The 15,335-nt window shown below is 33.4% G+C and overlaps 1 long non-coding RNA gene across 1 annotated transcript; it reads right to left on the reverse strand.

The window, feature by feature from the left end:
* Positions 1 to 6,594: 6,594 nt before the first annotated feature.
* On the reverse strand, positions 6,595 to 7,493 carry LOC107900239 (uncharacterized). Its single transcript, XR_001684842.2, has 2 exons — positions 7,159 to 7,493; positions 6,595 to 6,784 (listed from the first exon to the last, which is right to left on the reverse strand). It is a non-coding gene; the product is annotated as an uncharacterized lncRNA (long non-coding RNA).
* Between the last annotated feature and the right edge of the window lie 7,842 nt (positions 7,494 to 15,335).

Here is a 15,335-nt window from a genome sequence, read left to right on the forward strand (position 1 = left end):
TGCAGACTTTATCAACCAAAACAGATCTGCCTAGGGGGTTTGAAACTCTAATTACAAATTTAGTAGTCTCTACAGGCAAAGTCTTACTGTTCACTAAGTTCATGCATATATACGAATGTGTCTATCCAGGATCTATCAAAGCAATCAGAAGTATCATAAAGAGTAAATGTACCCGTAATCACATCTAGCGATAAAGCTTCCTCACAAGCTTTGATAGCATAGGCTCTAGAAGGTGCACGAGCCTCAGATCTAATAACTGTATCTTTTGTCCCTCTCTAACTTCCACTTACATTTCCCATATTTCTAGGAGGTCTACGACCAGAAGCATTGCCACTCGGTCTCGAAATTTGCACACTTTCCTGCTCGACAGATTCAAGGCAATCACATTTAAAATGGTCTAACTAACCACATCAGAAACAAGCCCGATCATACAGTCTACAATTACCATGATGTCTTTTACCATAATGCTTGTGCTCAGGGCGATCAGACTTAGCATTTCCAACACTAGCAACGGATGTAGCTGGAGCTTTGAAGTTTGACTGTGATCTAGAACAATTTTTATTCGAATGCCCCATATTAGCCTTTGAACAACTATTATCATCTCTGAATTTCTTTGATACAAACTGAAATGATTTGCCCGATGATCTCTTTCACACCTCTCTAGCTTCAAAATCAGCTTTTCTTTTCTCTTTCCCAACATCTTCAGCTTTACAAGCTCGTTCAACAAGCACAACAAATTCTTTAATTTCTAGAATCCCAACTAACAAACGAGTATCCTCGTTCAAACCATCTTCAAATCTCTTACACATTATCGCCTTAGTAGATTCACATTCACGAGCACACTGACTTAATATTACAAATTTTCATTCGTATTCTGTGACAGACATACGGCCTTGTTTAAGCTCAAGGAACTCTTTACATTTCGGATCAATGAATCTTTGACTGATATATTTCTTCTGAAACTTAGCTTGGAAGAAATCCCAAGTGACTCGCTCACTCGGAACCACGGATATTAAAGTCTTCCACTAGTGGCACGCCGTATCTTTCAGAAGTGAAATGGCACATTTATACATTCCTTGCGATTCAAAGACAATTCATCAAACACTTATATCGTGTTCACTAACCAGAACTTGGCCCTTTTAGCATCATCATTCGATGTAGCTTAGAACTCTTCGGCCCCATACTTTCTAATCTTATCTACCAGATGTTTACTTAACTGAACCGGATTCACTAATGGCATAGCAGGGCTTTGTGGAGAATTGACCAGTGGCGAAGGTTGTTGAACAGCCGAATTGGTTCTAATATATTGGCTAAACCAGTCGTTCATCATCTGATAGAAGGCTTGTCTAGCCTCACCATCACAGCTACTCGTAGTCGGTCTAGAATCAGATGGCACCGTCCCTTGTGCGGGAGTAGACGCATTGCTTATAAACTCAATTTCTAAACAAAACCATACCACATTCATGCCATAACATTATCAAACATTTACATGCTTATAAACTCAACTCAATTGTGCCAAAACATAAGATCAAATCTCATATTAAAACTTGCCAAACCTATCATTTCTCATAGCCATTCATGAACACATCAAATATATCATTTTGCATCACATTTCATATACCAAAATCAAAACATAAACACAACCATATCAAGCCATATCACATATCTAAATATAAAAATTACAAATTCTATCCAAAGCACTTCTAGCCTATACATGCCATACTTTACTATATACATTTTCAAAAGGTACCAAAATGAGATTCGATAGTGTGGTGACAATCCTCAATGATCCCCAAGCTCACGATAGCTTCGATATCTATAAAACAATAAAAACACACACAAAGTAAGTTTTTAAAAGATTAGTAAGCCATATACAAATAAACTTATCATTTAAAGCATATAAACATCATCAAATTACTTATACCTTAGAACCAAATACCAACACAAACTTCATATTCCTTAGAACCAAATACCAATACAAACTTCATATTCATATACTTGGATCATAGATCATCATTTTCACATATACTTACCTTTCATTTTCAATTATAGTACACAATTTGAACGTACCTGAATCAGATATATATTCAATTATTCATTCATTTTCTCAGAATGCCCGTTGAACCATTCAGAAATGTAAGGATACACGGATAGCTCAGACGTGGTCATACATGTAATCAAACATCGATGTCACTGTCCTAGACAGGGTCTTACATGAAATCAGATACGATACCAATGTCCCTGACATGGTCTTACACGTAAAACAAAAGTCAATGCCAACGTCCCAGACGTGGTCTTACACGAAACCACATATTAGATCCTAGGTCATGACATATGTATCCTAACTATTCCTAGGGTTCGTATGGGACTTTTTAGATTTCGAAACTTTGTCGATACTTTCTCAGATAGCATATATTTAGCTCGGACATTCATTCATCATAGTTCAATATCATATGAATAATAAGAATTCAATTCAAATACATTTATTGTATATCGACTTACCTCGTACTGATTCAGATAAACTGAATCGGTTACTCGACGACTTTTGACTTTCCCCGATCTAATTCTGTATTCTTTAGTTCCCTATCTAAATCAATTCAATTTAAATTATTCAATTACACATTCATTCAAAACAATCCATCTACACACAATTAGGGTATTTTGCAAACTAGCCCTCACATATTTACATTTTGACACTTTAGTCCCTAATTCACAAAATCGAAAAATACACAAAATTTGCTTGTACGCAAGCTTAGCCAAATTTTCATAGCTTTAATACAAGTCCATACATTTCATTTATTTCACATTTTAGTCCCTTAAAATAACATTTTTACAATTTAGCCCATTTTACTCAAAATTATCAAAAATCCAAAGATAAAACATATAATCCCAACATCAAACTTTCATATTTCATCAATTAACAACATAAAGCTTATGAATTCATCCATGGCACATTTCAAAATCATCATCAAAATCAAAAATTAAGACATGGGCTTGATAGTATATGAATCAACGATTACAAAAATGTAGAAATTATCAAAAACTGAATCAAAACCATACCTTAATACAAGCTCAAAGTGATGAAACCCTAACTAGCTCTTTTTCTTGTATTTTTGGTTGATGAACAAATAAATAATGAATGTGATGGCTTTTGGTTTTAATTTAATTAACATGTTAACCAATTACCAATTTTACCCTTTGATATAAAACCATTTAATCATTAAACATATGATCATTTATGTCCATCCATTAGACTAATGGTCTATTTGCATCTTAAGGACTTCTCCTTTAATAAGACAACTCAATTAAGCACTTTAACAAATAGCAGGCAACTTTTACACTTTTACACTTTACACTTTTACACTTTTACAATAAAATTTTCAGATGAAAGTTCCACATATGCTAATTCACACATCATAAGCATGGAAAATAATATTTAATTATTTTTCTGACTTAGATATGTGGTCTCAAAACCACTGTTTTGACTAGGGTCAAAATCGGACTGTTACAATACAGATCTTGGAAGATATGCTTCGATGTTATATACTTGAGTTTGAAGGTAACTGAGAAAAGTATTTGCCTTCGGTTGAATTCGCTTATAATAAAAGTTATCAGTCTAGTATCAAAATAGCATCGTATGAAGCTTTGTAAGGTCGCAAATGCAGAACTCCATTGTATTGGACATAATTTGGTGAGAAAAAGTTACACGGAGTTGACTTAGTCCGTGAAACCAAGGAAAAAGTGAAAGTAATTTGTGACAGTTTGAAAGCAGCCTCTGATCATCAAAAGACTTAGGCTGATCTGATACAAAAAGAAATAGAATTTCAAGTCGGTGACAAAGTATTCTTGAAAGTATCGCCTTGGAAGAAAGTTCTTTGGTTTGGTCACAAAGGAAAACTAAGTCCCCGGTTCATTGGACCGTATGAGCTTACGGAAAGAATTGGACCAATTCCATATCGGTTAGCTTTACCACCAGAACTTGATTGGATTCATAATGTTTTTCATGTGTCAATGCTACGATGGTATCGATTTGATCCTTCACATGTTATTTCTCTGACAGAGGTAGAGATTCAGCCTGATATGACATATAATGAAGAACCAATCAAAATCTTAGCTCACGAAACAAAATAGTTAAGAAATAAAAAGGCAGCTTTAGTAAAAGTTCTTTGGCAACGACACGGTATTGTAGAAGCTACCTGGGAACCGGAGGATACTATAAGGAAAAATACCAGAGTCTTTTTTACTGGTAAGATTTTCAAGGACGAAAATCTTTAAAGGGGAGAGTTGTAACAACCCATTTTTCAGTGAAATTGGAACAGTGGTTTCGGGACCATAAATCCGACAATAAAATAAAATTTATTTTATTTTATTAGATGGCAATTTTGATACAAAAATTTTATCGATTAAGTGTTTAATTACGAGAAGGACTAAATCGTATAAAATGCAAAAGTTGAACTCTAGTAGCTATAAGGATTAAATAGCTATGGAATTCAAAACTAGAGGTCATTATATGGTAATTAGACCATTAAAGAAAAGTATGTAGATTTTTGGTGACTCATTCATGGAAATTCAGAAAAAGGGTAAGGACTAAATTGGAATTTGAAAAATAAGTAATTAATTAAAAGATGAAAAGAAAATATCATCTTATTTTCTCATCTTCTTCAACCTAAAATACATGGAAACCCTAGGAGAGCGAGAAGAAACTTTCATGGCCTAATTGGGTAAGTTCCCTTGTCCCGTTTTTAATATTTTTGATATTTTTGAAACCAGGATAGCTTAAACTTTATATCTGGGGGATTTATTTGAAAAGTTATCAAAGTATGGAAAATGGTTCATGGATGTATATGCTAAAAATTAGAAATTTATGATAGAAAATGAAAGATTTTTGATAGATAAATAACTTTTTACAAAGTAATTTTTTATGAAAACATGATTTAGGGATGAAACTGAAAAGTTGTAAAGTTTGATGAAAAATTCTAAATTTTTATGAATACGTGTGCTGTAAATTTTGTAATGGGATTTTGGTTAGGCTTGGAATAGGGAGTAAATTGCACAAATTTCACTTTTCGAGCCTAAGGACGAAATTAGAATTTATGGAAAAGTTAGGGGCAAAATGTTAATTTTGCCTAGGACGTAAATTGAGTCCAAATAAATATGAAATATGTGAAATTGAAAATTAATGATCTTTATATATATCCAGACAACACAAATTCAAGGTTAGACCGAGGAAAAGAAAAGGTTTCAGATTAGTAGTTTTTATACGCGAACAAGTGTCTAGGTAAGTTTGTGTAACTTAATCGGGCATGTAAATATGTTTAATTGAATGTTGTGTTGTATGGAATGTGATTTATATTGACGTACATTACTTGGATGCTATGACGAGAAATTTAATACATGCTTGATATGATGAAAAAGGGTTAAGTCCTAATTGAATATTGAATTGTAACAACCCATTTTTCAGTGAAATCGAAACAGTGGTTTCGGGACCACAAATTCGATTTGAAAATAAGGTTTATTTTTATTTCATTATATGGTCCGTATTATAATAGGAATGTCGTGTGAAAATGTTGATATGAAAATTTTATCAATTAAGTGTTTAATTACGAGAAGGACTAAATCGCATAAAATGTGAAAGTTAAATTCTAGTAGCTAAGAGGATCAAATAGGTATGGAATTAAAAACTAAAGGTCTTTATATGGTAATTAGACAATTAAGAAAAGTATGTAGATTTTTCTTGGTGACTTATCCATGAAATTATAGAAAAAAGGGCAATGACTAAATTAGAAATAGCAAAATACTTAATTAATTAAAAGATGAAAAGAAAATAGATCATCTTATTTTCATCATCTCCAACCTAAAAACACATGGAAACCCTAGGTGAGAGAAAAGAAACTTTAAAGGCCTAATTGGGTAAGTTTCATTGTCCCATTTTTAGTAATTTTGGAATCTTTGAAACCAGGATAGCTTAATCTCCCTATTTGAGGGATTAATTTGAAAAGTTATCAAGGAATGAAAAATGGGTCATGGATGTCTATGCTAGAAATTAGAAATTTGTGGTAGAAAATGAAAGATTGTTGATAGATAAACAACTTTTACAAAGTGATTTTTTGATGAAAACATGATTTAGGGACTAAAATGAAAAGTTGTAAATTTTGATGAAAAATTCAGAAATTTTATGAATACATGTGTTGTAAAATTTGTAATGGAGCTTTGGTTAGGCTTTGGATGGGGAGTAATTTCCACAAGTTTTATTTTTCGTGCCTAGGGACAAAATCGAAATTTATGGAAAAGTTTAGGGCAAAATGGTAATTTTTCTTAGGATATAAATTGAATCCATTTAACTATGAAATGTGTGAAATTTCTGGTTAAGTTCATTTATATAGATCCAAACAACACTAATCTGAGGTTAGATCGAGGAAAAGAAAAGGTTTCAGACTACTAGACTTTTTACCCGAACAAGTGTCAGGGTAAGTTTGTGTAACCTAATTGAGCATGTCAATATGTTAAATTGAATGTTGTGTTTGTATGAAATGTGATTTATATTGATATTGTAAGTGGGCCAATTTGCCCGGGTCCACCAAAATACAAAATAAATTAAAAAATCCAAATATCAATAGTCCATCAAAAGTCCAATTACACAGCCTAAGTTCAAAACCCAATACGAGCCCAAATTAACTTAGACCCAAGATTACACGGCCCAGCAGGCCCAAAGTTAAAGCATAGACAGAAACCCTAGGGTTCCCCTTGCACCGTAACTAGCCTCCAGTAGCCTCCAGCACCGTACCTGCATGAGAAGACAAAAAACACAGCACAGCAAATAGCAGTAAAGAGAAAAACAATGGCAAGGAATTATTTGTATTTTTCTTTTTTAGTTTTTGGCTATATAAAAGCCCTATGTTTTTTGTAATGACGGACACAATACACGCGTAAGATAGAAAAAAAGCAGAGCAATCGAATACAAAAAATCAAGGTGTTTCTTTCTGTTCCGTTTTCTCCATTTCCTTTGCAAATCCAGTTTCGAATATAACATATATATAGATATTCAAAGAAAACATAAAGGGACTCTTTTTTTAGATCGGGGGTTTTAGTTTCACTTGTTTTTTCATTTTTTTCTTAGATAGATAAAATTTTTAGTAAAAAAAGGAGGAGAAAATTTACCTGTGTTTTGGGGGTTTCGGACTGGTGCCATGGTGGAGGCAGAGGCGGACGCGTCGAACGCCGTTGAACGCCAAAATCGGCTAAGACCGACACACTATGGGCATCGTGTCCCCCTCTCCCTATTCTCCCTTTCTTTTTCCCCTTTTCACTCTGCAGAAACATTCTAGGCTTCCCCTTTCCCCATTTTTTTCTGTTGAAGCATTTAGGCTTTTAAGAGGATTTTTCCTCTTTTAATTGGCAACACAAAGTGACGCCGTTTATGGCTTGTATTTGTAGCCTTGAAATGGAGAGGGATAATTGCATGCCAAGGCCTCCCACATCGCACAAGTCTTTGATTGCACCTTGTTTATTTCATTTGTTTTTTTATTTGATCTTGTAATTTTTGCTTATTTCCAAATGGGTCCGTGCCTCAACAAGGATCTGGAATATTTCCATTTTGAGCCCCTACGCATTTGTGCGTTTCGCACTTCAGTCCTCTTTTTGATTATTTTATTTATAAATTAGCTCATTCATTTTAATTGTATTTTAATTAGATCCCTTTTTATTTTAATAGTTCATTTCCCTTTATAATTTGTCCCCTCTTTTTTAATTCTATTTTAATTAAGTCCCTTTTATTTTTATTTTTCATTTTATGATTCATTTTTGTTTTAAAGGCACATTCGACTTTTTTTATCTTTGTTTTACATTTTATATTTTAGGTTATTTTAATGCTTTTATTTTGTTTCTCTTTTCTTAAATCACTATTGTATTGTTTTCTTTTTATGCCATATTATTACAACATTTTGCATAATGCTTCGTAAATCTCCTTGTATATATTATTATTACATATATATATGTATGCTTTATAATAAAGTTCAAGTTCATTTTATACACATAATTTCTTTTAAATTTATTCTTGTATTTTATTATGTAACCCTATGTAATATTTTTTAGCTATTATCAGTATATGTATATACATTTGTGGACACCCGCATTTAATCTACATTACTAAATCCATGCATTTTATAACAAAGTTATTTGTATTTCATGCATATTATTAATATCATATTATTTTATATACGTATAATTTCCTTTAAACATATTCCTATATTGTATTACATAATTCTTATAATATATCTTTTAAATCATCGTTATGCAAGTGTATATATATTTGTCGATACCTACCTTTGATCTATATATTATTAAATCCTTGTATTTTAATATATATTTTTGCTATTCAAATAGGCTTTGTATATATCTTTTACATAAAATTTAAGTTATTTTATATTCATTTACGTTAGTACATGTTTTTGATTTACATACATTATTAAACCTACATTTTGTATACATAGGCTTCTTTATACATAAGTATGCTTTTAAGTCCATCATAATTTATAATAAAAATGATTTAATCTTGAGTACGTTTCTATAGTATTTTTTTACAAGCAATTATTTCTAGTTTATTTATATACATATATATATAATTTATGATGAAATCAATCTTTTTTATATAATTCATATTTTAATTTTATGTTATTTTTGTATATAATTGCTTCAAAATTCACTCATACGTATATACATATTCTTAATTTTTCTTTTATAAATTATTTCAAACTCTAGCATATATTATTTGATTGTTAGTCCATCATTTTTAGTCCATTATTTTTGTGTCGTGTTGATCCTATATCGTTTGGTATCCCATTGTGTTAATTATCTTCACGATATTTCTTGTATATTTGCTACATCGTGCTTGCTCATTTTTATATGTCATCACATCAATTATTCTCCATACGTGATTGTAATCGGATTATGTTCCTTAGGTTAGTTATATTTAATAATTTTTTTAGGTCCGTTAGTCGATTGTATCTCATACACATATTGCCCCATATCATCGTTTTCCACTTGGCTTATGAAATGTGGTTTTATAAAATCCAAATTTTTATGATCAATTTCGTCTTATTTCTAGTCGAATTAATACGTTTTAAGCTAGTTTCATAATTATTCATTTCAAAATTCTTTAAAACGAAGGCAAGATTTGATATTTGGCAATTCGCGGAATTGTGCCCTAACGTGTTGGGTTGCAATTTCTCGTTTTCTCAAAATGATCGAATATCCCTTCAAAATTTCACCCATGTCTTTTAAAAATTCTTTAAGGCGAAGGTAAGATTTGATATTTGGCAATTCACGGAATCATGCCCTAACGTGCTAGGTTGCAATTTCTCGTTTGTTCAAGATAATCGAATATCCCTTCAAAATTTCACTCATGTCTTCTAAAAATCCTTTAAAACAAAGGTGATGTTCGATGTTTGGCAATACGAGAATCGTATCCTATCGTGCGGGGTTGCACTTTTTCATTTGTTCAAAATAATCGAAGATTCCTTCGGAATTTCACTCACGTTTTCTAAAAACCCTTTAAAACGAAAGAAATGTTCGGTGTTCGGCAATTCGGGGAATAGTGCCCTATCGTGCTGGGTTGCAATCTCCCATTTGTTCAAAATAATCGAATATCTCTTCGGAATTTCACTCGTGTTTTCTAAGGTGAGGCAATGTTCAATGTTTGGAAATTCGAGGAATCGTGCCTTATTGTGTTGGGTTTCGATTTTTCGTTAGACCAAATAGTTGGGCACCATTTTGTAATTTTCGAATTATAAGCTTTCGGAAGTCGAAACAAGAAGACTTTTTGCAACCAACTCGGGTTACTCAAGTCTTACAGAAAAGAACCACATTTCAAAAACATCTTTAAATTTTAGACATAAGGATAGTATTTAATCGATTCGGTACCAATTTTGGGCGTAGTGAGGGTGCTAATCCTTCCTCATGTGTAACTGACTCCCGGACCTGTTTTCTCAAAAGTTCGTAGACCAAAATTATCGTTTTAGTAAACCAAAAATGTTTTATTAAAATAACCAAATTCTTAGGTGATCCAATCACACCAAAACAAAAGATCGGTGGCGACTCCATGTTTTATTTTCAAAAGGTCGATTCCCTATTTTTATTAAACTTAAAATATTTTAAATAAAAAGATGGTTTCGACAGGTATGATTTATTTGATTGTTAGAATGAATGTTTGAATACATGCTTGAAATAATGATAAGGGGGTAAGTCCTGATTGAATAATGAATTCTAATGATTATATGCGCTTTTCCAAAACTAATAAGGTCCTGCATTTGTTGTGGATGGGATTTAGCTCGGACGAGTAATCTTATTGACCTTGTTATAGAAAGGGTTTAGCCTGAACAGGTAATCCGAATATAATACCTGTCAAGCATACATTATGATTAGGGTTTAGCCTAGATTGGTAATCCTAATCAAGCTCCTTTGAGCTTACATTGTATTAAGGATTTAGCCTGGACTAATAATCCTATTATATGATATGTGGCTCAAGAGAGTGTTTCTTGGTTAAGTGCCCTAATGAGTACCCTTGAATAAGAAATTGACATATTATTGAATCGTATGCTTCGAGTGTACTACTTAAGCATCCATTGGAATTCAATGATTCAACGGACATATAACTCTAGACATGGCCTGACAATTATGAGATGAAATGATAATGTCTTGAAAGTGTATTGTACGATGAGTTCATCTATTCTTACTTGAAAGTGTATTTCAGCCAGTATTTGGATAGGTTTGTGGTGGTATTTATAGATGGTATTTTGGTTTATTCCTGAGATGAAAATGAACATGCTTTTCACTTGAGAATAGTGTTGCAAACTTTGCGAGAGAAACAACTGTATGCCAAATTCAGTTAATATGAATTTTGGTTACAGGAAGGAGTCAGAGTAGACCCGAATAAAATTTTAGCCACTGTTAATTGAAAGCCACTGAAAAATGTGTCTAAAGTCTGAAGTTTTTAGGACTAGCTAGTTATTATCGGAGATTTATAAAAAAAAATCAATTATAGCTTCTCCAATGACTCATTTGTTACAGAAAGATGTAAAGTTTGAGTGGATTGATAAATGCAGTAGAGTTTCAATAGATTAAAAGCTTTAGTGACAGAAGCACCAGTGTTAGTTCAGCCAGAATCGGTAAGGAATTTACAGTTTATAGTGATGCATCATTGAATGGTTTAGGCTGTGTTTTGATACAAGATGGTAAAGTGGTAGCCTATGCTTCACGACAGCTAAAGCCACATGAAAAGAACTACCCGACACACGATCTTGAATTGTCAGCCATAGTGTTTGCATTGAAAATCTAGCGACATTACTGGTTTGGTGAAAAATGTCACTTATTCACTGATCATAAAAGTCTGAATTACTTGATGTCACAGAAAGATTTGAATTTGAGACAGCGCAGATGGCTTGAATTATTGAAATATTATGATATTGTTATTGACTACCATCTGGTAAAATCCATGTATACTTTGTGAGCAATGAAAACCCTATTGTCATTGTCTGATGATGGTTCAATCTCACCTGAGTTAAAAGCTAGACCAATGTTTTTACAATATATCTCTGAAGCTCAAAAAAAATGATAGTAAGTTGGAAGCAAAATGGGTACAAAGTAGATCGACTCCTGACTCAGAATTTCAGATCGGGACTATGGTTGTCTGTTATTTAAAGGCAGAGTATGTGTACCGAAAAGTTCAAAACTAGTACAACAAATTTTGAATGAAGCTCACAACGATAACATGTCTATTCGTCTTGGTAGTAATGAAATGTATAATGATCTGAAAAAGATGAATTGGTGGCCGAGAATGAAACGAGATATTTCTATGTTCGAATCTAAGTGTTTGATATGTCAGCAAGTAAAAGCTAAACATCAGTTGCCTTCTAGACTATTATAGCCTATTACGATATCGGAATGGGAATGGGAAAGAATTACTATGGACTTTGTAATGGGATTACCCCTATCTCCAAAGAAGAAATATGTCATTTCGTGTAACACCCCAAACCCAGCCCAAACGTTATGGCCAGATCTGACGTGTCACATGGACTTACGACTTAGTATGCATTCGTTGGTTTAAGTGATTGGGGTGGTCTTTGTAAAAACAGCAGTTGAATGAAAAGCCGGTTTATCAATCTTTAGGCTATCCATTTGTTGTGCTTGTTGAGTCTTGGAAACGTTCATTAATTTTGAAAACTGGCGCAGCCTAATACTAGTAATTTCGACATAGTATAAATATAATCAGAAAATAAAACCATAGCGGAAAAAGAAATTTAAATAGTGGCCTTATTACAACTTAAAACCAAAAATTAAATCAGAATATAAAAATAATAAAAATAAACTAACTTAGAAAAACCAACTTTGCAGATGATGTGGCCACTCTAAATCCCTCACAGCTCCAAGCCCACTATGGTTGGGGATTTCCTGCAAAGATGAAAATAAAGAGTGAGTTCGGTAAACTCAGTGTGTAACATAACCCAACCATAGCCCAAAACAGATCAAACCTCAGAGTCAGACTTATCTAGGCCTTGTGTGACAGCCCTAAATTGACCCTAGTCGGAAAGTAGTTTCGGGACCACTAAACCGAGTCATAAAAATAATTAGCCGTCATAGTTGATGCTCATTATATGTACATATGCATGTGTGAAAATTTCATGTTTGAATTTTGTTAATTGTAAGTGAATTTTATCAAATAGGACTTATGTGAGAAAATTTAGAAATGTGCTAGGCAAATGTAAAGTGGCCTATTAATGCATGTTGTGAAAATGATGGGTTTGCATGTCAAATTTCCCAAAATTAAAGCATAGTGGCCGGCCATGCTATGGGTGGAAACATGTTGTAAACATGTTGTGTTAGTGTGTTATGTTAGAAAGAATAAAAAAAAGGGGTTAGGATTAAAGTAATGCAAAGGGAGGAGTGATGAAAAAAAAATTGTCTCATCCATGCCCCCCCATTGCCGTGAATTGAAGAAAGAAAACAAGTTGTGTTCTTTGGTTCTTCTTCGCCGAATTGAAAGGAGGAAGAAAGGAGTGAAGCAATCGGTCATCTTAGGTCGATATTAAGGTAAGGAAGTTGATACTAGTTCTTGAAATCCTAGTTGATATTGAGTGAGATATCAAGTTATTGTTGGTAACCCATGTTGAAATTGTGATTTTGGAATAAGTAAGGTTTTCGGCTATGGAGATTAATAAGGGTGATGGTTGTGTTTTATGCTAAATCTAGATGAACAATGGTAGTTTGCTTACTTCTTGATATCTATGAGTTCCTTTCTTGGTTCTACCTTAGATCCATGAAGTATATTTTTATTTGGTGTTGTTGGAGGTATCGGCCATGGTATATCCATGAGTATGATTTATGCTTATTACATGGTAGGTAAGATTTGTGTTTTGGATATATGTTTATATTTGGTTAATGATTTATTCTTGTGAAGTATAAATTTGTAACATGAATTGAGTTGGAAGTTATTATAATGTACTTGTGCATTCGGGTATATGATGAAAATATATGAGGTGGTTATAATCAACTTTGTGATTCGGCTCTTGCACACATATATATATATTTGCACATGATGTATTGGTATGACATATATATTATCTCAAGGTATATATTTATATATGATGGTGTTTCAGTTATGGAGTAAATGATGGATGCGTATTGAGTTATAATATGTAATGCATTAGTTAGTAAAATGTATGCCATTTATGTGTGGTATTAAGTATATAATTGGCCTCAACATAGACATGCATATTCGGCCACATGAGATGGATTGGTGTTGCATGTATTCGGTTAGAGGCAAGCATATTGATGCTTTTATCTTTGCTTAGATAATCAGCTAAAAGAGAGTGTGGGCTAACATGTTGAGTTTGATTCATGATTTCATACATATGTGACTTTAATGTCTAATGAACATATATGGGCTAAGTACCTTGAGTTCCTCTTTCCGATGCTCAAATGATTAAATCAATTTATTTGTTAAATTAAGCTCAAGAGCAAAGGGGAACTAAATCCGATAAAGGGAAGGAAAAAGTGGTCGAATAGCCATCGAAATCGTTCGACAACATCCGAGGTAAGTTTTCGAGTAACGAGACTTAGTTACGATTTAATTAAGTCACAACGTATGAGCATAACAAATATACGGTAATATGATGATTCTACTTGAATTTTATGTTGAGTTAATTAGTCTATACGTATGACGGGTAGCCGTATGTGTATAGAGATCGTGTCATAAAGCAAACTAAACCATGCTGTTTGTATGTGGCTAGTGAGCCGAAAAAGGGATTGCTTAATACGTGACTTGTGTTTGAACTCTAATTATGAAAATGAAATATAGATGTGTCATGATTTATTGATATGTGCATGAATATTTGGATGATAACCGGGCTAAGTCCCGAAGGCATTTGCGCTAGTGACTAGTTCCGGGCTAAGTCCCGAAGGCATTTGTGCGAGTTACTATATCCGGGCTAAGTCCCGAAGGCAGTTGTGTGAGTTACTATATCCGGGCTAAGTCCCGAAGGCATTTGTGTGAGTTACTATATCCGGGCTAAGTCCCGAAGGCATTGGTGCGAGTTACTATATCCGGGCTATGTCCCGAAGGCATTCGAGCGAGTAGCTATATCCGGTTAAATCCCGAAGGTACTTGGCTTGGGAATGAGCGACCTTGCTGTAATAGTTTCAATTAATACGCTCGTAAAATCCCAGCGATGAGGTATGTTTCGTATATGCATTGAATTAGTTGATCCCTTACAAATAGTATTCGCTCAGTCGATAAATGAGCTACCGGCCTTTGGCTAAGTTGATCTTTTGTGTATGAATATAAGGGTTGGTAATGTGAAGTAAGTATGATATTGAGAATTTGTGCATATGAAATTATCTGTTTAGCCATATGAATGCTACACTTTAGTTGTGTCTAATTTTATGGCTCAAACTTACTAAGCATTAAATGCTTACTCCGTTCTTTGAATCTCTGTTTTATAGATTTTGGTTCGTCAGCTATCGAACTCGGGATTATTGAAGTCGAAGTCGCCCACACTATCAAAGCCCCCCTTTGGTACACTTTTGGTTGAACTTTGAAATGGCATGTATAGGACTACCCGTTTTGTTGTTGGTCATGGACCCTTTGGTTTTGTATAAATTTGGATAGCCATGCGAAAATGGCTTATATACACTTTGAGCTTAGTATTATAATCGTCTTGTATGATGTTCATTAAGAGGTATGGAAATGTTTGGGAACGATTAGCCATTGGAATGGTTAATCATGATCGTATTTTGTGCTATATATGCTACAGGGCTAGTTGAATCATGTAAACTATGTAATA

The sequence above is a fragment of the Gossypium hirsutum genome, chromosome A07 (genome assembly GCF_007990345.1).
Source record: "Gossypium hirsutum isolate 1008001.06 chromosome A07, Gossypium_hirsutum_v2.1, whole genome shotgun sequence".
In the NCBI taxonomy this organism is placed as follows: domain Eukaryota; kingdom Viridiplantae; phylum Streptophyta; class Magnoliopsida; order Malvales; family Malvaceae; genus Gossypium; species Gossypium hirsutum.